This window comes from Lissotriton vulgaris, chromosome 1_1 (genome assembly GCF_964263255.1).
Source record: "Lissotriton vulgaris chromosome 1_1, aLisVul1.2, whole genome shotgun sequence".
NCBI lineage: Eukaryota > Metazoa > Chordata > Amphibia > Caudata > Salamandridae > Lissotriton > Lissotriton vulgaris.
Window position 1 is genome coordinate 61,196,393 of NC_141685.1, and position 26,106 is coordinate 61,222,498.

Genomic DNA, 26,106 nt, shown 5'->3' on the forward strand with positions numbered 1-26,106 from the left:
GATATATTCATTGAAATACAGATATATTCATTGAAATACGGACTGTTGCTTCCAGTTGTCACCTTTCTGTAAATACTCTTCAGTCCTATACAACAATGTTTGGAAGATGCTCATCCAAAGTGAAGCTATAAATGCTTTCTTACAGCAGCAGCCAAGGGTGAAGCCCTGTAATTGAACTGTCTGACCCTTAAAAACATTCCCGTCTGAGACATCTGAAATCCCAGGTCTTTACAGGTATAATTGCTTGTTTATGTGAAATGTATTCACTGCTGAAGCCTGGAGGCGGCGGTTCCGTCAGCGGCCACTAGAGGGCGCTCCTCGCCTGCTGATGAAACCCACTGAGCTGCACATTGGATGAAAAAGAGAAGGGTTTCATCTTCCGGGTCAGCGGTGGCAGAGACAGCACCAGCAGCGGGTGCTGACATCACTTCCGGCCTCTACTGATGTGTCCAGCCTACTGCAGAGGAGGAAGGAGCCCTGTCTGTCTGTGTTTGCAGCTACCTCCATCTTCAGACCCTCACAGACCCCCCCTCAGACCTCAGATCTGCCCCTGCCTCCCTCAGACCCCAGATCTGTTCCCCCGCAGGCCCCCAGGAGGAGGAGAGAGCCCGGACAGGTTTCTGCTCAGGTAGGCGAGCTGCCAACTCACTTGGCTGCAATTTATGAATCCATGGATCAAATCCCCCCCTCCCCACCTCCCCCCACCCCCTCCCCCCTGGCATTCATGTTGACATCAGGCAGGAGAGCTCAGCTCTTCCTGCTGTTGAGGCTGAGTGGGGAGCGGAGGAGGTGAGGCCTGCCCAGGGTCAGAGGAGGAGACGTCTGTCCAGGGGTGCAGAGTAGGTGAGGCCTGTCCAGGGGTGCAGAGGAGGAGAGGCCTGTCCAGGGGGGCAGAGGAGGAAAGGCCTGTCCAGGGGAGCAGAGGAGGTGAGGCCTGCCCTGTAGTGCAGAGGAGGAGAGGCCTGTCCAGGGGTGCAGAGGAGGCGAGGCCTGTGAGGCCTGTCCAGGAGTGCAGAGGAGGCGAGGCCTGTCCAGGGGAGCAGAGGAGGTGAGGCCAGGGGTGCAGATGAGGTGAGGCCTGTCCAGGGGTGCAGATGAGGTGAGGCCTGTCCAGGAGTGCAGAGGAGGTGAGGCCTGTCCATGTGTGCAGAGGAGGTAAGGCCTGTCCAGGTGAGGCCTGTCCAGGAGTGCAGAGGAGGTGAGGCCTGTCCATGTGTGCAGAGGAGGTAAGGCCTGTCCAGGTGGGCAGAGGAGGTGAGGCATGTCCAGGGGTGCAGAGGAGGTGTGGCCTGTCTAGCGGTGCAGAGGAGGAGAGGCCTGTCCAGGAGTGCAGAGGGGGTGAGGCCTGTCAAGGGGTGCAAAGGAGGTGAGGCCTGTCCAGAGGTGCAGAGGAGATGAGGCCTGTCCAGGGGTCAGAGGAGATGAGGCCTGTCCAGGGGTGCAGAGGAGATGAGGCCTGTCCAGGGGTGCAGAAAGGGAGAGGCCTGTCCTGGGGTGCAGATGAGGTGAGGCCTGTCCTGTGTTTGGGTGGTTCATAGAAGGTGGGGCCTGTCCAGGAGGGATGCAGTGGAGATGAGACATGTTTGTCCAGGCAGGGTGGTCGAGAGCTGAGTTTAAGTTTGTTAATTGTTGTTCCAAGAGATTTGTGGAATGAGTGTAAGTTGTTTGTAAACTGGCTAATTGAAGAGCCACAGAGTGAAGCGCCTCCAAATATGTTATTATATATTACAAGAGATTATTGCAGATTTGCAGACAATATTGCAAAGTCGAAGACCGGGTAAAAGAGGACGCATCATTTAGCGTTGAATCCAGATGTTAGTGCACATATCTGATTCAGAAAAGGGGGTGGTGATGAACAGAGTGTCTGAATTAAGCAGACCACTCTTACCCAGTCCAAAGATCAGGGCTTGATCCATCACCGTTATTTAGCTCACTGCACCCTCCCAGCTCAGAACCTGGCTATATGCAAATCAGTCTGTCCCTGGCCCAATGCATCATAGGAACAGGGCAGACTAAACTACCAAGCCAATTCTTCACCAGAAAGGAGACAAGCTACCGGGGACCAGTTTCTGGCATTTCAGCCGTCGTCGGCCCGGCTTGCTTGAATCCTGATGGTGCAGTGAGCAAGGGACTCATGTCTGAGTATACCCTGCCACACATAGAGTGGCCAAAAACGATTCAGAAAAGGGGGTGGTGATGAACAGAGTGTCTGAATTAAGCAGACCACTCTTACCCAGTCCAAAGATCAGGGCTTGATCCATCACCATTATTTAGCTCACTTCAGAAAAGGGGCTGGTGATGAACAGAGTGTCTGAATTAAGCAGACCACTCTTACCCAGTCCAAAGATCAGGGCTTGATCCATCACCGTTATTTAGCTCACACCAGGAGCTTGTTTCCTTCCCAGCGTAAGAATTGGCTTGGTAGTTTGGTTTGCCCTGTTCCCATCTTGCACTGGGACAGGAACAGACTAATTTGCATATAGCCAGGTTCTGAGCTGGGATGGTGCAGTGAGCTAAAAAATGGTGTTGGATCTAGCCCTGATCTCTTGACTGGGTGAGAGTATTCTGCTTAATTCAGAAACTCTGTCCATCACCACCCCTTGTTGTTAAACGTTTTGTCCACCCTAAGCGTGGAAGGGTATACTCAGATGTGAGTCCCTTGCTCATTGCACCATCAGGATTCAAGCAAACCGGGCCGACGACGGCTGAAATGCCAGAAACCGGTCCCCGGGAGCTTGTTTCCTTCCCAGTGTAAGAATTGGCTTGGTAGTTTGGTTTGCCCTGTTCCCATCATGCACTGGGACAGGAACAGACTAATTTGCATATAGCCAGGGATGGTGCAGTGAGCTAAAAAACGGTGTTGGATCTAGCCCTGATCTCTTGACTGGGTGAGAGTATTCTGCTTAATTCAGAAACTCTGTCCATCACCACTCCTTGTTGTTAAACAGTGCACATATCCAGCAAAATGTTAGGGGCTGCAGACCAACATTCTGGATGAGATTTTGTTGTAACCAAAGTACTCTAGTGACAATTTTATTACTAAGCCGAAGAAGATCAAAATAAAAATAATGATGGCTCAGACAAAATTTTTCCAAACGGGTGACGAAAGTGGTTCTCACGGATTGTATTCTTGTTTTGATTCTGGGTTTGTTGCTGGTGTGAATTTGGATATGCACGGCGTTGGTGTGCAAAATAATGATGTTCAGTATGTGCATGGAGGAAATGTTGTTCCTCTGGGTCAGGGCCGGACTGGGAACCCAAACCAGGCCTGACAATTATGACGGACCAGCTCCCTGCCTCTTTTGTAGCTGGGGGGTGATATAGCAGCACCACAGCAAAACCAGCCCCCAGTGACCAATATGTTTCCCGGCACTGAACAATCGATCCCCACTGTTCCAGCCTCTCAGGGAAAGATAGAATTTCTTAAAAGTAGATTCTGAAGACCAATCAGCTGCATTCATAATGTCCCCAACCTGCAACCGACCTGGACATCCTTGGAGGCCATTGCTCCCCTAGTAGAATGAGCCCCAAAATGCCTGACGTCAATACCAGATTCAGTCATAATCCATTTGACCCATCTAGCAATGGTAGGAGAAGATACCGCCTGGAACAGTTTCTTAATGGCAATCAGAAGTTGCCGTTCACCCGGAGGACGAACCTCCAAAGTCATATCTTCATAAGATTTTAAACATCGAACAACACACAATTTCAGAGAATTTGGAAAAGCAGGATAGATTACTGACCTCGTACTCGATTTAGTTCTCCTGGAGATGGTAAAGGTAACACCTTCTGGGGAAAAAACACAGGCAGAAATATCAAGGGCCCTGACATCCGACACTCTCTTACAAGAAATAAGACACAGGAGGATAGCAAGTTTAGCTGAAATCTCTTTTTGGGAAAGGAAATCATTATCTTGCCAGGATTAAAGTAGACGAAGTACCACATTAACGTCCCTGTAGGCTTGTGTTTCCAGAAATACGGCACACTGCCTTATAAACATCATATGCCGTAATAATGTCATCTATCTGGAATAACATTCTGATCTATGTAACAAATTCACCATCTCTGTGTTACATACGCCAGGACAATAGAAATGAATGAATGCATGGAAGAATGAAAGTTGAATGAAAGGACATTAGGTAGGTTATCTTGAAAATCTGTGAACATGAGAGTGTGATTGAAGTATGCTTTGTTACTGGGTAGGCAGCAAAGTAATATTAGTTTCTCTTATTTTTATCCCTTTTTTGGCACTAATGTATGTTGTTTGATACTTTATGGATTTAAAATGTTATCTATTTTTGTATGATCTTTTTTACATCAATTCGAAGAATATATAAAAAAGTAAAAATATATATATATTTTCCAAATAATTTTTGTTGAGTATAATTGGATTGACTATATTTTGTCATGTGCACTGCTAAACTCCTAGATTAATCACCCCACATATATTGGGATCCTATTGTTAGGACCATTACATCATTAGGCGGGGTTACGTTCCTTGTTCTATATTCCGATGGTAAAGGTAACACCTTCCGGGGAAAAAACACAGGCAGAAATATCAAGGGCCCTGACATCCGACACTCTCTTACAAGAAATAAGACACAGGAGGATAGCAAGTTTAGCTGAAATCTCTTTTTGGGAAAGGAAATCATTATCTTGCCAGGATTAAAGTAGACGAAGTACCACATTAACGTCCCTGAGGAACAGGTAACGAGGCTCCGATGGACGTGAAAGACGTATGCCTTTCAAAAGCTTACAAAGCAATGGGTGCTCCCCAATCGGAGCCCCATCCACGAGAGAGTGACCAGCAGAAATGACCGGCCTAAAAGAGTTAATAGTGCCATAGGCTAATTTCTGATGAAAAAGTTCCGATAGGAAGTTCACAACTTCTGCAACGCAGGCGCCCATGGGATCCAGGTGTTTCGCCACACACCAACAAACCCATCTTCTCCAAGCTGATCAGTATCGCTTGGTAGTGCCCGGGGCCCAAGCCTGCTGGATAAGGAGTTCAGCTTCTCTTGAAAGCGAGACGTCAGTCCAACATCTCCTGAAATCTTCCATGCCATAAGATGTAGATGGCCTTGAAGAACCAGGGGGTGAGGAAGTCCCAGAGGGTCTGAGGGGATGTTGTTGAAAGACGGCAACCGAAGAGGTCTGTCCCAAGATAATTCTAGAAGGGACGGAAACCAAATCTGGGCTCTCCAAATTGGAGTGATCAGGATCAGAGAGGCCCTCTGTCTGCGGACCTGGGCTGCAACCCTTTGAATGAAAAGGAAGGGTGGAAACAAGTAAGCTGGTATCCCCGACCAATCCTGAAGGAAAATGTCCACTGCCTCCGCTCCCGGATCCGGTGTCCAGCTGAAGAAACGGGGAACCTGAGCGTTCCATCTGGATGCAAAAAGATCAACTAGGGGAAGGCCCCAAAGGGACACAATCTGAGAGAACACTCCAGGATCCAGTCTTCAATCGCTGGCATCCCTGAAATTCCTGGAATTCCAGTCTGCCACACAATTCTGATCTCCTGGGAGATACTCCGCCGTCACCGAAATCTGACGTTGGAGGCAGTAATGCCAAAAATCCTTGAAGAGATCCGCCAGAATCTTGGAATGAGTACCTCCAAGGCGATTGATGTACCTCACCGCCGTCGTGTTGTCCATCCTGAGAAGGACACAACAGGACACTCTGTTGGTCGTGAAAGATCGAATGGCAAAGGAGCCCGCTAGGAGTTCTAGGCAATTGATATGGAGAAGGAGTTCCTCCTACGTCCACCGACCTCCCACCGATAGAGAGCCGCATCTGGCACCCCAGCCCAGGCGACTGGCATACGATTCTATCACTAGATCCGGATGGGATCCGAAGATCGCTCTCCCATTCCAGGCCTCCATATGGTCAATCCACCAAAGAAGTTCCGCCCTGGCCTCTGAGGAAAGGGAGTTCAGCTCCGAGTAAGTGAGACCCCTGCGCAGGTGGGAGGCCTTCAACCTCTGCAAGGTCCTGTAATGTAGAGGACTCGGAAAGATGGCTTGAATCGAGGACATAACAAGCCAACAATCCTGGCCAGCTGTCGCAGGCATATCCTGTCTCTGCGGAGAACCTGTCGAATCTCCTTCTTAATCTTTGAAATCTTCCGAGAAGGAAGATTCAAGGAGGCATCCCTCGTGTCGATGCGAAAGCCTAGAAAGATCATGCTCTGTTGGGGAACCAGGTCCGATTTCTGGACATTGATGGTGAACCCCAGATTCTGTAATAGGGATATTGTAATCTGTAAGGGAAGGAGAAGATGATCCCTGGATTGATCCATGAGCAGCATATCGTCCAGGTAAATTATTAGTCAAATACCCTTGGTGCGGAGATGTTCCACCACAGGACGAAGAAGCTTGGTAAAACACGAAGGAGCTGATGAGAGGCCAAAGGGAAGGGTTTTGAATTCGTAAGTTTGACCCTTCCACTGGAATTGCAGGAACCTGCAATGGGGGGGGGGATGGGGGGGGGAATTGGAACTGACAGATACGCATCTTTGAGGTCTAACCGGACCAACCAATCGTTCTGGAGAAGAAGGTCCTTGAGCAGATGAATTCCCTCCATCTTGAAGTGCCGGTAAACTAACCACTCGTAGAAGGACCTGAGATTGATAACCGGTCTGAAGCCTTTTTCTTTCTTTTCTACCACCATAATATTGCTTAAGAATCAGCACGGATGAAGATGGGAGAGAGTGATAGCACCTTTTGAAAGAAGATCTAGAACCTCGTGATCTATCAGATCGGTCTCTGAGTCTGAAAAAACCAAAGGGCGAGGATGAGATGTTTGGATGGGGAACCCGTAGAACTCTATGTGAAACCCTTGAACTGTCTCTAACACCCAAGGAACTGATGTTAAATCCGCCCAGTTTGCTAGAAACAGAGAAATCCTGCCCCCAGGCGAACAGGAGAGCGGATTTTCAAGCTTACCACTGAATCCTTGTGCATTCTTGTTGCCACCACGGCATCTGCCTTGTCCCTTGCCTCCACGGGAAGGATAGAAGGTTCCTTGTCTGCCATCGTTCCATCCATTTTTTCTTTTTGCCTGTGCTCTATTGGGACCTTGGTTTAATTGTCGACCGGAAGAGCGACCCCTGCCTCGCCCAGCCCCCCCAAAAACCTTATCCAGGGCAGAAAAGGTGGCTACAAACTTTCCTAGCTCCTTAACGAAGGGATCACCAAAGAGCATACCTTGAGCTACTGAACCTGCCTTGGAGGAAGACAGTTCTTCTAATTTGGAATCAATTTTCAAAAGTAGGGAACGGCGACGCTCGGCGGAGAGGGCACAATTGGCATTGCCCAAGAGACACATTGCCCTTTGCGCCCATCCCACAATATCGTCCATCGGGAGAGGAAGGCCTGACTCTCTGGACCGTTCCGCTAACTCAATGATTTTAGTTAGGGGTCCCACAACATCAAGAAGCTTGTCCTGACAAGCCCTCCAGGAACGATCTATCCCCTTTTTTGGATCCTTCATATATTTAGCAAAAAATGTGCAGAGCTTAGGGTCCAACTCTGGGGTACTAGCAACGCCATTGGGAAAAGACGGTCTAGGGCATTCTGACCTAAGGCGGGATCTCACCTATTGAGAAAGAGGCTGCCTAATCTTTGCGGCAACATAATCCGCCGTCTTCTTATCAGGTACCCAATCAGAACTCTGAGGTCGAAAGATACAGGAAGGGTCAAACATATCCGCATGAAACTGAGCTCCATCACCAACATCAGAACAAGAAGAACGTGGACACCAAGACCTGCCCGAATCAAACATATCGTCGGAGGAATTGTCATCATCTTCACCCTCTCCGTCTTTGGGAAACCCTTCATCAGGGTCCAAGTCTGGGGTGGACTCACCCAGAAAGAAGAGTTCTCCCAGTATATTTTTAGGTCCAGAGGGGGGAGAAGAAGATAAACTAAGCACAGGAAGTACCTCTGATTAGACCTATATTACTTTATCACAAGAATTTATCAAAAAACATTTTTATAAAGATGGATGCTATAGAAAGAGAAAAAGGCTTTTAGTTACTTTGAAGACATAATTTTATTATTTTCTTTTTATCTTTTTTGTTTTTTCAATTTGACTGTTTATACATAAATACAATTTATTTTGTCACATAGAAACATAATCATAAATAACAAGCTTTCAAAAGAATATTTGTAAATTTCATAAAAAGCAGTTGAAGCGAAACACCCCTAACAACTTATCATATCCTATTACCATTCATTCTCTCATGCATACCTTACATACCTCTGCATTCACTACTTTTTATAAAAACAAATATAGACAGATAAACAAAACTTTACATAGGACCAAAGCAAAAGACTAACAGTTGGAAGGTGCCGTGTTTGACGTAAGGTTTGACATAAGACGTCACTAAGACCTAACAGTATGTTCTGGACTCCAGGAGTTCTTGCGCAAATCAAGACAAAAGCAGGGGGAATTCCCGGGCTGCTGGAGGCTTGGATTTGTTTAAAGAACACGTTGTACTTTCTAGGAATCCATGGGAGTAGCCTTGCCGTATTAGGACTGCATTGGCTATAACTAAATATGGACATGATTCTAATGCCTTTATAAGGATATGTTTTGTTATAACCACATAAGGGCATGAATCAGGAATATTTAATTCGGGCCCTAGATCGATTCACAACACCCACTCCACGTATTATGTCAATCATTACTAAAAATACTAAGCAATAGTAAACATATAACGATGCATGTGTTTTCCAACACACCCCAAAATACATTGATTGCAGTTAAAATGGTATATGGTATATACACGGAAAATGAGTATTATACTGTACGTTTCTTAAGCAGTTGTATCATTCAGATAATGCATATATAAATATCGGCTGAATGATTTGCGAGAATTACATTTATGAAATGGCTCAGAATACAGAAAAGAAGGTCGAGACCATTTCATCACATTTTTATACAATACTGTACATATGCTACAGGCTGAGGTAAAATATTGTCTCTAGAGTTCCTAAAAATAGAAGCTCTGTTCTCTAAGAATAGTTCTACTTTAAGCAGAGTACCATGTGCCAAAAAAAAGGTAAATATTTTGGAAATGTAAAAATAATAATTTTGTTTTCAGGGGAAAAATAGTTCCAATTGTTTTCAGTAGTGTTGTTTATCAAAACTGAAGGCCGAACTCAGAGTTCAGGGAACGCTGTGTGCTCGTTGTTTTAAAAGTTATTCTCGTTGCTAGGAGAGAGCTTGTGAAAAATTGGTCTACAACAGTAGGTGAAAGTTTGACCAAGTCCGAAAAAGCTGAAATTGTACATATGTGAGAGTGATTGCTATCATCGATGTCTGGATCAGTAATGCTCTCAGAAGGTTGTACCTGGGTGGTGCTGCGTTCATCTCGTACTTCACCGCCACCTACTCGTAATGGTGAAGTCTCAACGAATGCCGTAATCAGAATAGGTAGCCGCTGGGGACAATACGTTGCATGACTCATTACCGGACCGAGCAAAGTATCGATATCCATTAGTACTGCTGATGGTAGTGTAAGACAGATGTCCAACACGCAGTCTTCGAAGCACAGGTAAGATGCAATCTTGCCAGATTGGTCTGAATGAAAGAAAGCAGGTTGCACTTAGATCTCTTAGCCGGGCTAATCCGAACACTATAGTGATTTGGTCCCGGTAGCGTATTGCTAGGATCGTTTCTTCCATTGTAGCTAGGGTTTTGTCTGTGGCTTGGCTTGCCATATCGGATCAGACGGAGCAAAAATAAAATTCCTGCTACGAGTCCCAAAAGAAGAGGCAGGCCGCCAAATAATGAATGCACAAAATTCGGGAAGATGTTCAGGACTGCTTCAAATGGTGCTAATAGCCCGGAAAAATTGTCTTAAATACATGTGCGATGCCACTGGTATCAGACATGTTAAAAATCTGACCTAACACTTCTACGAAATGTACGTGGCAATTTGTTGATAATAGGGAGTGTATCTCTGCCGCTGTCCTTGCAACCTGCAGATCATACGACTCCTTGGACGAGGTTAAAGGCACAGTTGTCTGTAAAAGAATAGACTTCATTCTGCTTAAAGTATCAATTCGAATAGAAGAGATATTCAGAGAAGGCCAAAGTGTTGCCTCCATGTCTGGATTGCTGATAGGATACAATACTTGCATACAGCAAATGACCCTGGATGTGACGGTTACGATATAGGCTTTTCCGAGCACCATGCCACAACAGCTGTGGTCACTTATTAGAACGTAACTGCAGTTGGAAAGCTGTCTGAAAAAAGGCTCTATCTGTGTTGCAGGAGTGCCGTGCAGATGACATGAAAGGTTATTCGATGAACCTTCACAGGCTCCATGCAAGTTATTACCTTGACACATAAGTGTACCGCTTAGTGATTGTTTACAATTGTTACCACTAAGGAATACCTCTTTATTTCTCCCACTCCAACATCAATGAGTGTAAGGTAATTTCCAGGTTGATTTGATGTATCCTTTACCCAACCTTTCATACAGGCCTGCTGGTATATATTTTTGGCAATACTTAAACTGGAAAGTTGTTATCGGAATTGTAATAATTCCGTGTATTACCATTCAATGACAGGTCTCTCTGGCATTGTCAATGGTAATCTCTCAAGTTTTTCAATGCTCAGAATCGTATAGTCTGCTCCTTTTTGTGCCAAACTGAATTGTTTATCAGTAAGGTTAAAGATAGAGAATAATGACGTTGTGTTGATTAGACGCCATGGCACGTAGCCTGAACGCAGGTTTTGCAACGTCCAGCCTAGCTGTACAATAGAATGTAATTGGGACTGACCATATAGTAACATTAGCAAATCCTGCTCTATTATATCAATAGCAGATGATACAATACGATAAATCCTGGAGGACAGAGTCGTTAACCCATTGTCCACTACAGAAAGTGATTTTTCCAAATTTATACGATCAATTTCTCGTATTTTTCTGTAGTTTCAATTTGCATTACTTTCCAAGCTTCGTTGTAAGCAGCGTATATACCGGCGTATATGAAACGTTTTTGACGCTGTTTGCGAGGTCCCAATATGAAATCTCGCAAGTCAGCACCGTCTTTAAGTAAAGTCAAGTGTTGCTTAATTTCTGGTAGTGTGGATTTCTGTAGCCATTCAAGGCAGAGTTTTCCTACACTATATGTTGTAATTATCCCTGGATGTTGTCTCTGGGAATATCTTGGGTCTGACCTGTTCTGTTTGAACCCCTGTGTTTTGTTCAGGAATCTATCTTGACAGTTATTAGTGTCTGTGGGCCAGATCAACCATTTTTTCCAATCAGGATTTGTTCTGTTTTGGTGTAAAATATGGGATACGTCTACCTCCATATCTGTAGTACTACTATCATCAGGTATGGTTGTTGGAATAGACGGTTTGTTTAAATCTTTAATCTTGGCTAAACCAAGACAGGTTGTCTGTTGAATGGTGTAATTCAGGAATATCATTTGTTCTGGGATCACGCAGGATCTAAATAATGCTTCTAGACCTTGTACCTGCCAGTCTTTTGTCCCCCAGATAGTTTTTGTTTCAATGTTATTTTTCCAAAATTCAAAACCAATTGTAGACATTTCATCATAAAATGTTTCAGAATAAATCATTTTAGTATTTGGCAACATTGTTTTCATTCCTGTCTTATTTGTCATTTATAAAATAAAACGTTTCTGGATCACTGTTGTTAAACCCTGAGAAGTATGTGAATTTCTCAAAAAATGTTTTCGAGCTGCCCTTCGGCGGTGTTGGACAATGTTCCCATTGATTATAAGTTAAAACATTTCTAGGTTGAGCAGATTTATGCAAATAGTGATGACCATAGGGGTTAAAACAGTACATTTCTTCATAGTTCGATGAACCCTGTAAATAATCATGTTCTGTAAATTTTGCTGACATTACTAAATCTGACATCATATTATTAATATCTTCCCAATCATCAGAGAAAGTACTTGGTGTCACAAAGTCACTTAAGGAAACCTTAAATTGATGAGGATATTTCAAGAGCTCAATCGGGCCATAGATGTCATACTCCATTTTGTCCCATGCTACCCCACCGGGTATTGGATTGGCTGTGATGTTTACTGGTGACAGTTCTCTTTTCTCGATGTGAGAGGATCTGTGAGGCTTTAGGACCAAGTTGATGTTCTGACTTGCTGTGTCCATTGCACTATATTTTCCATCAATAAATCTACCCAAACATAAAACCATGATGAGCCAAAGGAGGAGGAAAAGTACACCTAACACAATCCAAAATTCAATCCATGGTGAAACCAGATATGTTTCTTTTAGTTGGTGAAAAAGTTCAGTTATTTTTTCTTTGAAAGTTTTTGTTGCTGGCATTTCTTCATGCTCCCTTGGATTATATGAAAAGTCATCGAAGTTGACGAAGTAGCCAGATGCAGTTCTGTCAATTGTTGGAATTGTGTCCGGATTTTCATTTGTCTTTGCATTTTTTTTGTTTCATTAGCATAGACTGAGGCTACATCATTGTAGACTTGTGTTTCTTGACGAACTGTTGCAGTTTGGGTTTCAAGAGGCACAAGTTCCATGGCGTTGTTGCATAGTCCATTTTTGTTCACTGTAGGTTTATCAAAGGTGATTAGTCTCTCAGTTTGAACCTCTTGGATTGTAGCAAGATTTGGTCTTCTACTATTTCTTGGGAGTCCACTGGGCCTAATACTTATTATTGGCCACATGATTGTGGTTTTACCAGGTCGATGGATACAACTCTGTTCTCCTTTTTACCAGCAAGGGGCGGTAGTACTACTGAACTTGTTCCGCTGATTGCTAAGACAGGTACTGCTTTTCTGTAAGAAGGCCCAAATACCTTCTTCAACGCGATCTTTTTTCTGACTAAATCCCCAATCTTTGGAATTCAGACAGGTCTTGCTGGGAGAGGTGGTTTCTCTTCAGTGGCTGTTGGCTTTAACTTTATGTTACTACGACTTCTTCTTGTTTCATTTAAGTCCTGTAAAACAGCCAAACGATCTTTGATATCAAAGGCTTTTTCTTTCACCACTGAAGTCTGACAATCTAAGTCCTGGACTTTCATTCTAGTGCCGAACAATAGTTCGTAAGGAGTGATACCTTGTAGAGAATTTCTTGGCAGATTGTTAAGACTAAGTTGGACACTTATTAGATGTTTGACCCACCCATCACCCGAACCTAATACCCTCGCTGATATAGATTGCTTTATGTCACGATTTTTTTCTTTCCACTACCGCATTTCCCTTAGGATGGAAGGGACTAGAGTACCGCAATGCAATGCCCAGGCTGGCCATGGCCTCTTTGTAAGCTCGAGAGCTAAACGCAGGACCCTGGTCAGAATGTAGCATGCCGATTGCGTATATGCCGATAAAGACTCGCAAATCTTTTATAACAGTTCTGGCGTCAGCCGAGTGCTAGTGTCTACATCTTAAGGGAATCTAGTCTTAATAATTATGGCATCGCTGATATCTTTCTGGACGTTTGCGTATAGATAGCCTTATGCTTTCTAATGGTGGTATCTGGGCTGGTTTCTGGTCCGGTTCACAACTGCGATCTCTATTGCAGTTGTGACAAGCCATTGCAAAGTTAAAAACATGCAGGCTCATCCCCGGCCACCAGTATTCTGATTCTAATCAATTAGGGATTTTAAGATCTCTTGGCGCCTCAGACCCTGCCCCATGTGTGCTTCTTGAATCAAGCAAGCCCTCCGGTTCGTGTTTGGAATTACTCTATCCCTCACTCCAGGGATTTGAGCATAAGGAACGGAGTTTGCATCAATTATGTATGTATTATTGAGTGGATAGCCTAGAGGTAATGCTGCATAGTCGCCTTTTAATGAGGCTTTTACTGCCAGCCTGGTTTCTCCATCTATGTCTTTTTCAGAACGTTTTTTTGTGGCTATGTAAGCCGGTTGAACTGCTGCCGCTGAGGCTCTATCAGCCAATGAATTCCCTGCAACGTGAACGCCATCACGTTGATGACTCAGTGTATGTATCACATGAGTCTTTTGTAGTTCTTTCTGTAAAAGAACTACTTGTTCCCAAAGCTTTTTATGTTTTATTGTAGCACCTGTGTCATCTTTGTAACCGTTCTTGATCCATGTCTGCATGTCATTATTGTAAGACCTGACGCAGAAATGCGAATCACACTATATTAGTGTTGGGAATTCGCGATCGGCATTTTCAAGCGCCATCTTTAAAGATTTTATTTCAGCTCGCTGAGCTGTACAGTTTCTGAGTGATTCAGTTTTGGTGATCATTGGTCTAAATTTACCTAAGCGCCAGAGACCTTTAACAATCGTGCACGCGTGATAGTAAAGTTGTTTGTCCACAACGTAGTGTTGTGCAAATCTGTCCATGTAGATTACACAGGAATACTGTTCTCGAGGCAGAATTTCGATTGGCAGAGGATATTCCTGTTCATATTCTAGATGTTCTAGTTTTTTCATTTTCGGATCAAAATAGTGTTTCACGTCTTCTGCAGCAAGAGAATTTTCCCATTGTATCCATTTTGGATCTAATGCCACAGCATTTAGATTATTTTATTTTATTTTATTTAGAAAGTTTTATATAGCGCGAACGTGACCCTTGGGTATCAGAGCGCTTCACAGCATATATAACAAGAGGTAGATTAGCAATACAGAGTACGTATACATGAGGTAGATTAGACATACAGTTACATATCGTTATCATAAAGATAATGAGGTAGGTAGTTATAGTTCCCTATATTAGGTGTGACCTACGGCTACAATTCAACATAGCATTGCCCTACTGGACTGAGGTAGGTTAATTATGCTTTAAATAATAGTCGTATCACACTGGTATGAGGTAGATCCGGTTAGTTCAACACCGTGATTACATAGTGCTAAGTTTTCAACCTGCGTCTCTCCCCAATTTGGCATACATGTTATAACTGTTCTTCGATATCCTCTTAACTTGAATGCTAAGATCCTGTGTAGACCGTACTGCCTTGGCTTTGATTGTACGATCTGCTTCTAGTTCTCTCTGTGATCTAGCCTCTAGATCGTTACTGCCTACTGGACATTGTTTCTAGTTTCCATTCGATGCTCCGTGTAGGCCCTTTCAGCAGTGGTGGCGTTGAAGTCCGTACTTGACTATCCAAGGAATTTACTCATTAGGAAGCTCTTCGCTTCCTTTTTGAATGTAGTAGTGTTAGTAATTTTCCTGATATTCGGAGGGAGTGAGTTCCAGACTCTGGGGGCTGCCCCAGAGAACGCTCTGTCATAGGTTTTCTTCTTCCTGAATATGGGTGGCCTCAGCAGCAGCTCCTTGGCACTTCTGGCAGGTCTGCAACCTCCCGATATCTCAATCTTCTGGGCCAAGTAACTCGGTGTTTTGTAGTGGAGTGCTTTGTGGGTGATACATGCCATTTTAAATTGGATTCTGGCTTCATATGGAAGCCAGTTTAACGCTTTTAGGTGAGGTGAAATATGGTCGAATTTCCTCGAACCGGTGATGAGCCTTGCAGCTGCATTGAGGCATGCTTTTAGTGGTGCCGTGGACATTTTTGGTAGGCCTGCTAAGGTTGTACATCCGTATTCAATCCTTGAGATAACTAAGGATTGAGTAGCCAGTTTGAGGTCTGCCGAGATAAACGGTTTCACTTTCCTTAAGTAGTTCAAATGAAAGCGTGCACTTTTTGCCATTAGTCTGATGTGTGCTTTCATGTCTAGATTCTTATCCAAGGTGACTCCTAATGATTTGGCTGAGTCCACCAGCGTAGGGGTGCAGTTTAGTGCTGTGATCATTTTGGTCCACTCTATCGTCTCTGAGTTGTTCTTTGGTGGTGAGATAATTAGGAATTCAGTTTTTTGAGCATTCAGCTTCAGGTGATTACTGGTTAACCAATAAATTGTCTTTTTTAAGGCCTCATTGATTATCTTGATGTCCTCTAGAGATGCTACTTTGATGTAAATCTGCGTGTCGTCCGCGTACATGTTATAGGATATGTTTGCGTCATGGAGGATTTCTGTCAGAGGTTCCACGTATAGGTTAAAGAGTGAAGGAGATAAGGTAGATCCTTGAGGGACCCCGATCAAGTTTGGACAGGAGGGGGATAAAGATTGGTTGATCAAGAATCTTTGCGATCTGTTCTGAAGGAAGGATTCAAACCATTTCAGTACCAGTCCTGACATTCCCATCCTCTTGTGGAGCCTGTCCAGTAGTTTATCATGATTTACTGTGTCAAAAGCAGACGATAGGTCTAGAAGGACCAGTAGGCATGTTCTATTAAGATCAAGGGCCTGTAAGGCGTCATCCGCAATATTTAGGATCGCTGTTTCCGTACTGTGTCCTGTTCTGAATCCTGATTGGCAGTTGTCCAATAGTCTGAAGTTTGTGATGTGTTGGCTTAGTTGATTTTGTACGCATTTCTCGATTAGTTTGGCCAGTAATGGAATATTGGTAACTGGGCGATAGTTATTAGGATCCGCTGGGTCCGCTGTTGGTTTCTTGATGATCGGTGTAACTTGGCCTGCTTTCAGGCATTCTGGAAGGATCCCTTGCGATAGTATATGTGGGCTTGTTAATGCCTCAAGGGCTGATTCTGCTGTTAAAAAAGATATGTTTCTCCCTTGGACTAGGGCTCTTTCTTTTGCTACAGCAGTTTGAACCGCAGTTAGAATTTTTTCAGTAGAACTGAATTTCATTTCCGCTTGTGTGTACAAATGTGATTTGTAAGCTATTGGTACCGTTTCTCCCTTATTAGAGGTCAGGTACGTGAATCCGCATCTTCCTGGGATGACTCGGATTACAAGTTTGCGTATGTTTTCGCGTGTTTGCAGTTTTGTTTTTGTTAACATGTCTGTTTGTAATGATCTTAAAATTTCTGTGTGTTTTTTAGTCCAATTACTTTGTTTGAAATCAGGTTCGTAGAGAGGTTTAACCCTCTCTGCATAATTTAGAATGTATGTTCTTCTGAAATTCAGAAAACCTAGTATTGATTGTAAGTTCTTCAGCGTTTTTGGAGCTTGGAGTACAGCACACTTCTCTAAGAAGTTGTCTGCTAGGCTTTTGCCTTCACTTGATAATTCTTATCCTAAAAACAGGACAGTTAGATGGGCAATACGAGACTTCTTAAAGTTGAATTTGTACCCTTCAGCTGCGAACCCAAGTATAATGGTGTTCACTCTTTTCAAGTGAGTCTCCAGGTTGTCGTCTGCAAGATAGATGTCATCGACATATGACAATGCTTCATCATCATATATTTGTAGTAACTCTGTTACCCTGGCTGAGAATAATCCTGGGCTATTCTTCAATCCCTGTGGGAGTCGACAGAATTGTTTTTTAGACCCCATTATTGAGAAAGCGGTCAAATACCTGCTTTCTGGTGCAATGTTTTGACAGAAGAATCCATTAGAGATGTCTAATGTCGTTTTATATTTTTTGCGCACAATGTTATTCATTAGTGCTGCACTGTGTGAGTTTTGTACTGCAAATGTTTTGCAACATGAGTTAAGGTGTCTGTAGTCCAAAACTAGACGATATGAATCGTCTGGCTTGGAGACAGGAAACAAAGGATTGTTCATTTGCGAGGTGCATGTTTCAATCACCTCCTGATATTCAAGTTGATCTAAGATCTCCCTGACTTGTTTTTTAGCTTCTTGCTTAACAGGATACTGCCTTTGTGCAGTAGGTTTATTTTTTAACTGGATTTTATGGTGAGGAGAATCCTCACCCCATCCTACATGATTTTTATATAATGCAGGAGCTTGTGCCACTGCCCATTTTCTTGCCAATGTGTATTTTTATGAATTGGAATGTTATTTGAGAAGGCAGGCATAATTATTTCTTCGCCATGAGGGCACTCCCTGACAAACTCTGGTGGCCAGTCTTTCTCAGCTAACAGGATGTCATAGCCTTTCGAAAGGTTATCCCAAAAGAGACCCCTTACTTTCCTAGTTTTGTCCCCCTCTATACGTAATGTTATTTCGTATAACTTATGGGGTTTGCTAACTCTGGTGTCTGCAGTTTCCACTTGAATGTATTCATTCGTGTTCACTGTCTCCAGAAGATTCATCAGGATCTTGCGAGCTATGGTCACTTCTGCTGCGCTGTATAGCTTTGTCTGGGTCCACTCTCCGTTTTTCAGTTGTGTCCTCAGAATCCTCGGCATGTTTTATTTTAACACTAGCTACCTTCTTCTTTGGAAATTGTAATTTTATACTTTGATGAGCAGGTTCTTTGTCTTTGGACTTGACGTGCTCTTCTTTCTGTTCTGACCGTCCTCTTCTTTCAGATTTCTGTGAGGAAGTCTGAAAAGATTGAGAGGGACGTGTATCAGTGTCTTGATATCTGTCCGTTTTTTTCAAATTATCCCTATTCCTAAGGTTGTATCTTTTCTCAGAGGGCTCCCTCTGGGGAGACTTGCCTCCTCGTTCTATAGATCTATCTCTTTGTTGAGGAGACTTTCCTCTGGACTGGAATCGTTTTTCTCTGGGAGTGGATTGTTTATTACCCTCCCAACTCTTTTTTGGAGTGTTGAGATTATTTTTAATAAATCTTTTTTCAGGATTGTCAGTTAGTTGCGGTTTTACTGGTTTCCCACCCAAACTATCTCTACCTAATTCTTCATAGGATTTTTCTATGATTCTGGCTAGTTCAAATGGTTGTTCTGCTATATCTGTTTCTTTCAGTTTCTGGCGGATCGCGACAGATGCTGCTTCTCCTTTTATGTTGGCTAGTAGTATAGCCGAGACTTGCTTAAAGTCTTTCAGTAATTTCATACTTAGATTTAAAGCAGGCTCTGGACCGTATTCATTTTGAATTTGGCTTAGTACGTCTGGTATAACCGCCATAGACGGAACACCATGTGTCTTTGTGTAAATTGAAGCAAAGATTGTGCCCCAAGTGTCACAGTCCTCCACATGTGGTGCAATCCCCATTGGAAGGCAGATAGTCAGAATTCTGTGTTTCTCATAAGGTGTAGTATCAGGAAATACTGCCTCTATTTGAGTAATTTTCTGAGCTAACCAGAATGGAATCTGTTCCCGTTTTGCAGGAATTTTGCCAATCGCTGATTGTATATTTTGTGGAGTTATCTTATTTATGTTCCCCTGCTGATGGGTGGTCTGTGGAATTTTTATTGCTGTTTGGACTGTTGAAGTCCGCATTACATATTGGACCAATTGTCTATGTATTTTAATTAGCAGTTTTAGCTGAGCTCAAAGCTCTTGGTCTGACATCTTTTCAATGTCAGGATGTGGTGTGTAGCTGGCTAGAACCGGCCACGTGGCTCCTGGTCTACCTAGTGGACCGAGCCTGGTGATGTGATGTTGATGTTTTAGGGCGCCATTAAACCAGAGCAGGTGCTCTTGGTAAGTTAGTGGGATTTCAACGTCCTCGAAAGGAGCGTATTCATCTGGAGGTTCCTCTATTTTGTAATAGTGGAAGACTTGTGTTACAGCGTGTGCTTCTGGAAAGTGTATCCATGAATAGAATACCTCTGTCTGCCGATATTCATGGGCCTCTACCACGAATATGACTGTAACACCTCTCGATGATAGTCCATTTTCTATGAGTTTAATAGTTATGGTTCTTCTTACATTGACCGGAATGATTATAGCATTCGGGTCTTCATCTTGAAGACTTGTGTCCTCAGTTAATAGTTGAGTAAAGCAGCTTCTCTTTCTTATCACTTTCTGTCATTTTTTGTGACAAAGTTTTTTTTTCTTTTATGCAGAACAAGTTTCAAGGGAAATCAAGATTAGGTGCACAATATTTTGGAACACTGTATCCTTCAACGTTGACTAAACCAAAAACGAATACATAGGATTCTCATCCTACTATGTTTCGGCGGATATTAACCTTTTACCCACTCCAGACGTCTATTGGAGTTTTTTATGGGAAAAAGGGGTCTGTGTGAAAAGCACGACTGAGTTACACTAGCGTCTTGCGTCTTGCGTTAGATTATCACCTTACCAAACGTTGGGCACCATGTAGTGTAGTTCCTATTTTCCCAATAGGCTCTGCGCATTGGAATAATATAGACAGCAGTTTAGACATAGGACTGAGGTTATCTAGGTCTCTAGTGACTATATTAAACTTAATTAATTTGGCCAGCTAGCTCAGAGGTCACTAGAAACTTTCTTGAGTGAACAAGGAGGTGTTAACTTCCCTGAATAGACAAGAAGGGATTCGTTTCTGACAACCGTATAAACATGACAACTTTGCTCCCTCAGAATAAGAGTGTATCTCCAGAGTCGTGTGAAAACAATAGACAACTATTTCACTCAGTCAATCGTGCATGCTTTAGTTTCACCAGAGTGCAGAGAAATAGAGAGACAGGCGTTTTCAATAAAAGTTGTTATTTATTGAGTAGTCTTCTTTCTCATGCAAGAGAAATGAATTGCCACAGTTGCAATACTTATCATAAAGTAAATTGCGTACAGTAAAAGGAGTATTATGAAATAATACTGTAAAAGCATTGATATGGTTTCTTAGCCATATGATACTTTAAAATGGTTAAAATATATACATACATAAAAACATTGACTAACGTACTCAACTGGTGCTTCTAATATACGCCTACCCCGGTGTACCTGACCTAAGCCTAATACGTGGGAAGGAGTAAGTGAGTAGCAGATTAAGTTAAGTTGGTTGTTTTGCCAAGAATCTGAATTAAGAATTCTCTTAAGGTTTTAGTCAGCTCCGTACCTTGGTTTTTAGAATGAAGGAGGTCTTGTATCTCTCTCTCAGGACTCGATCTCCCAGTAACCCGCAAGGGTGACTGGAAACACCGGAGCTGGAATTCTCGGCAGGAGAAAAGACAGCGTCTCTCTCAGTTCGTCAATGGGAGGGTCGGCTTCCTTCGGCTCTCGCATCAGCTCGGCTTCGGGCAAGTAGATAGCCGCTCTGCTCCAAACCACCACCGTGTATTTGCTTAAGGCAACGTTGGTATATTTATACCTGGAAGGTGGCGTGTTTGATGTAAGGTTTGACATGAGACGTCACTAATAACTAACAGTATGTTCTGGACTCCAGGAGTTCTTGCGCAAATCAAGACAAAAGCAGGGGGAATTGCCGGGCTGCCGGAGGCTTGGATTTGTTTAAAGAACACGTTGTACTTTCTAGGAATCCATGGGAGTAGCCTTGCCGTATTAGTACTGCATTGGCTATGACTAAATATGGACATGATTCTTATGCCTTTATAAGGATATGTTTTGTTATAACCACATAAGGGCATGAATCAGGAATATTTAATTAGGGTCTTAGATCGATTCACAACATCAGAACCAGTCTTGAACACATGCGCAGACAGTTTGTTAACGCTGTCCTGCAGAGGGGCAAGCGCCTGGGCAATGGCCGAAGAAAGGAGCTTGTCAACCTCTGCAGGAGTGCGTGCCTGGGGGGGGCTGCACCTCAACAGAGTGAGCTGATACATAGTCATGGTCAGAAGGTGACTGCATATTTAATGAAGGCCGGGCACCCATTAACAGATACACCCTACTAAATTATAAAAGGCTCCCCCCAACACGAGTGCCTCTAGAAACAGGTGAGTAACCAAAATGTTAGACTTCAATGTACTACAGAAGTGGCTGTGAAGACTTTCACATATATTCAAACTTTTTTTTTTTTTAATACAACCAGGCCACGCTTATTATAAAAGGGCAAAGCCCGTAAAACAGACCGCCATGCGGTGTCAGTGCTGGGCGGGAGGCAGAGCAACACAACAGATGAAGCACCAGAAGCCTCGGAGTGTTTCACCACAAGTGCGCGAACAACGCTGTTGTGAAATCGCCACCTCCCTAAAGGAAGCAAGAGCATACATCCATTCTTCCTCATCTATCTCTAGCCCGTCAGCAACCCATTTCTCTTTTAGGGGAAGGAGCGCGTCGGGGGGTTGTTGATTAGCTTTTTGTATGTGAGAGAGATGGCGTGGTCTGTAATGTGTCCATCCAATAATCTGTCTTCGAGTGGGGAGGTCTGAGGCAGTGTAGTCTCTGGTGGAATGTTCGCCTGCAGAGAATGTCGCACTTGCATGTACCTGAAGTGTTCGGTCTGAGCTAGGTCGTATGTGTCCTGCAAGTGGGCAAACGTGTGGATTCGTTTAGGGCCCCAGATGTCTCTGATTTGTGAGATTCCTATCAGGTCCCAGTTACGGAACCCCTTGGTGTGCCCCAAGTTGCCAAGTTTTTCGGAGGCCCATAGTGGAGTTGACATAGTAAGGACATCTGACCACCCTAGTTTCCGCTGAGCAATGTGCCATATCTGTACTGAATGTTTAGTTGGTCCCGTGAGTTGGTGTTTATCCGGCTTGGAGTAGAGTGCGACCTCATAATTCCCCCCAGGAAGTAGCCATCTGTCCATCCCGTACCCGGGGTCGTTCCCGTCACTGTATGTACCTTGGTTGATCGCTGAGAGGTGGGCGGCCCAGTAATATTTGCGGATGTCAGGGAGGGCGATTCCACCGTCGTACCACCCCAGTGTGAGTTTGCGCAATGCGATTCTAGGCGCCCCTGCTCAAAGGAGGTCACGCTGCGCCGCTTCAACTGCTGCAAAATACGAGTTCGGTACTAGGTCTGGGTAGTTCTGTAAAGCGTAGAGAAATCTTGGCATCGCCATCATTTTAAAAAGGGCCGCTCGGCCCAGAAATGACAATGGAAGTTGCCGCCAGGATTTAAAGTCGCGTTGGCGCCGTCTTAGAGGTGGCAGTAGATTTCTTTCGTACAGTAGAGTCTTGTCTGTGGAGGCAAAGACTCCTAGATATTTGACGCCGTCCTCCACCATTGTTATGGGACAAGTGGCAGGGAGCCTCGGGGGGTCCCCGGGGAGTACGTAAAGGTGGGATTTGCTCCAGTTTATCCGAAATCCGGAGTTTCGTCCGAAAATCGTGAAGATATCAAGCGCCGCCATGACAGATCTACGCGGTCTGGAGAGGTACAGAATGATATTGTCGGTGTATAGGGAGATCTTGTCCTCCCATCCCTCCGTCCATGCTATCCCTTTGAGGTAGACATCCTGCCTTATCCAGGCCGCGAGCGGTTCAAGGGAAAGCGCGAATAGGAGGGGAGAGAGAGGGCAGCCCTGTCTAGTCCCTCTCTCAAGGGTGAAGACCTCGGACGCCTTACCATTTACCACCACCTGGGCTAGCGGTTCAGTGTAAAGGAGACGGATCCAGGATATAAAATTCGGCCCAAAGCCCAATTTACGAAGTACCGCTATCATGTAGGGCAACTCTAGGGTGTCAAATGCCATAGTGGCATCAAGAGAGACCACCACTGCATCTTCTTGCAACCTATGTCGTTGCCCGAGTACCCCATTAAGACGTCGAATGTTGAGTGCGGTTTTGCGGTGGGGCATGAACCCTGATTGATCCGGATGGACCAGGGTAGGCAGGACCGATTGAAGTCGATTTGCCAGTGTTTTGGCCAAAATTTTGGGCTCCGCGTTGAGCAGCGAGATTGGTCTATATGAGGCACAGGACTCTCTAGGTTTCCCCTCTTTAGGTATTGCCACTATAGTTGCTAGGCGTTGGTCTTGTTTCAACAGTCCCGCCTCTTTACTTTTTTCGAACATGTGTTTTAGGTGGTTACTGAGGGCATCCAGCTTTAGCTTGTAGAGCTCTAATGGGAGGCCGTTGGGTCCTAGGGCTTTTCCCGGGCGGAGGCCGGCTATAGCGCGTTGAAGCTCAGTGACCTCGAGTGGGCTCTGAAGGGTTTCTCGGTCTTCCTCCGACAGACAAGGCAGTCGGATATCTGTAAGGAGGGCTACCGAGTCCTCCTCTGGGCGGTCGGACTCCCGGCTGTAAACCTGTTTATAGTGTCGTGCAAATTCGGCCACTATCTCCCAGGGTTCAGTTACAACAGTCCCTGAGGCTGTTTGTATTTCTGGCACTACTTTATTGGCCTGTTGTTTTTTATCGAGCCATGCTATAAGTTTCCCAGCTTTGTCGCCCTGGTCATATAGCCTTCCCATCTTATGTATGGCTGCTGTTTTAGCTTCCTGTGTAACTAGTTCCCTATATTCCGTTGTTTTTAGCTGCAGTCGATGTTGTACGTCAGTCGCCCCAATTTCACACGCTTTCCTCTCTAACACCGCCAGATCTGCTTCCACTGCTGCAACCTGCTTTTCTTTATCTTTTCGCTTACCTGCGATGGCCGACAACGCCTCCCCCCTGATCACGGTTTTAAAGGCCTCCCACAGGGTGTCTGGAGAGTCCACCGACCCTACGTTATCGTCAAAGTATTGGGTAATTGACTTAGATAGCTTCCTACTAGTCTCCTCATTCTTCAAGTGCCAAGCGCTTATTGGTGCGATGCAGCACTCACGCCGAGTCCCGAACGTTATGTGGGTAATAACCGGCGAGTGGTCAGATATGCCACAGGTGAGGTGCGTGGCTTCTCGTACCGTTGTGTCGTGTTATAGTAGAGTGAGGATGTAGTCAAGGCGGGAGAATGAGCGATGTGGCCCGGAAAAGAAGGTGAAGTGAGTATCCGCTGGGTGCAGTAGCCGGCAGACGTCTGTGAGCCCGAAGGCTTCCAAGAAGTCCGCCAGCCACTTCTGCCCCTGTGGCATGTCTCTGGGGTGGTGTCTGTCCAGGGTCCCCGACACTACAGCATTATAATCTCCTCCCATTACCAATTGACCATCAGGGAGGGAGAGAAGCAGTTTGCCCAGATCTGTGTATGCTTGAGTCTGGAGGCCAGGTGGGATGTATACAGAGAGAAGGTTCAGGTGGTAACCTTCCCATCTGCCGGACACCACTGCAAAGCGGCCCTGAGGGTCTGACTCAGTGTGATCTACGTGAAGGGGCAGTGAGCGACGCAACAGGATCCCTACACCCCTGGAGCCTGAGGTGAAGCCGGAGTGAACTGCAAGGGTGTACCCCCACCTATTGAGGGCCTGACATGTGTTCCCCATGAGGTGTGTTTCCTGCAGCAGGACTGCATCCGGCTGGTACCTTTTAATGAAGCTCAGGACTATGGTGCGCTTGAGTCTGTCTCCTAGCCCGTTGACGTTCCAGCTCAGAGCTTTGAGGCTTTTTTCCCATCTCCTAGCCATAACCGTTGCTGTGTGACGTGACTTGTTCCTGCATTCTGGCGCCCGGGTCGATTATGACATTGCGAATTACACATGACCGTAAAACCTTCCCAACTCCCCCACCCTCCCAGCTACCTCCCCAACATTCATGTTCAATACAAACATTGATCATTACAGCATTGGTGGAGCCCAGCGTTACCAAACTGTTCCCGACCACCCCCAGCCCTTCCCACCCACATCCCCCCTCCCTGCTGCCCTGCTCTGCGGGTTTAGAACTACCCACATCTCCAATTAGCAGAGTGCCTTTCGCCCTAAAGACACACCCCAAAGAGGAACCTCCAACAATGAACAATCCACCCTCCCCTCAGATGGACCTGTCACGTGAAGCGTGCATTGGCCCGGCCCCACCCGCCGCCCGTGCCCCCCCAACCTCTTAGTGAGGTAGTTCATAAGTCCTGCAACTCGGAATTCCAGTGTCTATGTTTGGTTATGATATCATATGGGCAACTAACCCCATGGGTAAGAATCTAAGAGTCAAAGGCAACAGATCAATACATTAAAGTGACCCTTATCGGATCTGTGAGTCTCGCGAAGGCCGTCTTCGGGCGTCCCTCTGCTGTGTCGATCAGCTCGGACTTGCGGAGCGGGATCTCCAGGAGCGTTGACTTTGGCCATCTCGTTCAGATCCCCCGGCCGCTGAGCCCAGAGATGCGGTCTGAGTGTCTCTCCAGTTCTGGGCCTCCGCACCCTCGCCCGTCACGGCCACCTCCTTGTCGATCAATTCCTGCACCTCCAATGGCGACGTGAAGAAAAAGGACTTTCCTCCCATGAGAACCTTGAGTTTGGCGGGGAAGAACATCATGTATTTGATACCTTTTTCTCGGAGTGCCCCTTTCACACCCGCAAAAGACCTCCTCTCGCGCTGGACCTGGAGGGTGAAGTCGGGAAAGAATCGAATTACGGCGTTCTCGTAGAGTAGATCCCCAAATTGTCTGGCCGCCTGAAGGACAGCGTCTCTGTAGTTGAGGATTTTAGCAATAATTGTCCTCGGTGGCACTCCCGGGTTAGGTTTGGGGATGGGCGCCCGGTGCGCGCGCTCGACGGCAAAGATTTTAGACAAAC

General features: G+C 45.1%; 1 long non-coding RNA gene and 1 pseudogene across 1 annotated transcript in view; one reads left to right on the forward strand and one right to left on the reverse strand.

Annotated features, from left to right (window-relative positions):
• Nucleotides 1–449: 449 nt before the first annotated feature.
• Nucleotides 450–26,106, forward strand: part of LOC147737269 (uncharacterized) — a 32,718-nt gene continuing 7,061 nt past the window's right edge. The window contains exon 1 of the long non-coding RNA XR_015299312.1: nt 450–628. This is a non-coding gene — a long non-coding RNA (uncharacterized LOC147737269). The remainder of the gene's footprint in view (nt 629–26,106) is intronic.
• On the reverse strand, nt 5,978–23,919 carry LOC147737270 (uncharacterized; annotated as a pseudogene).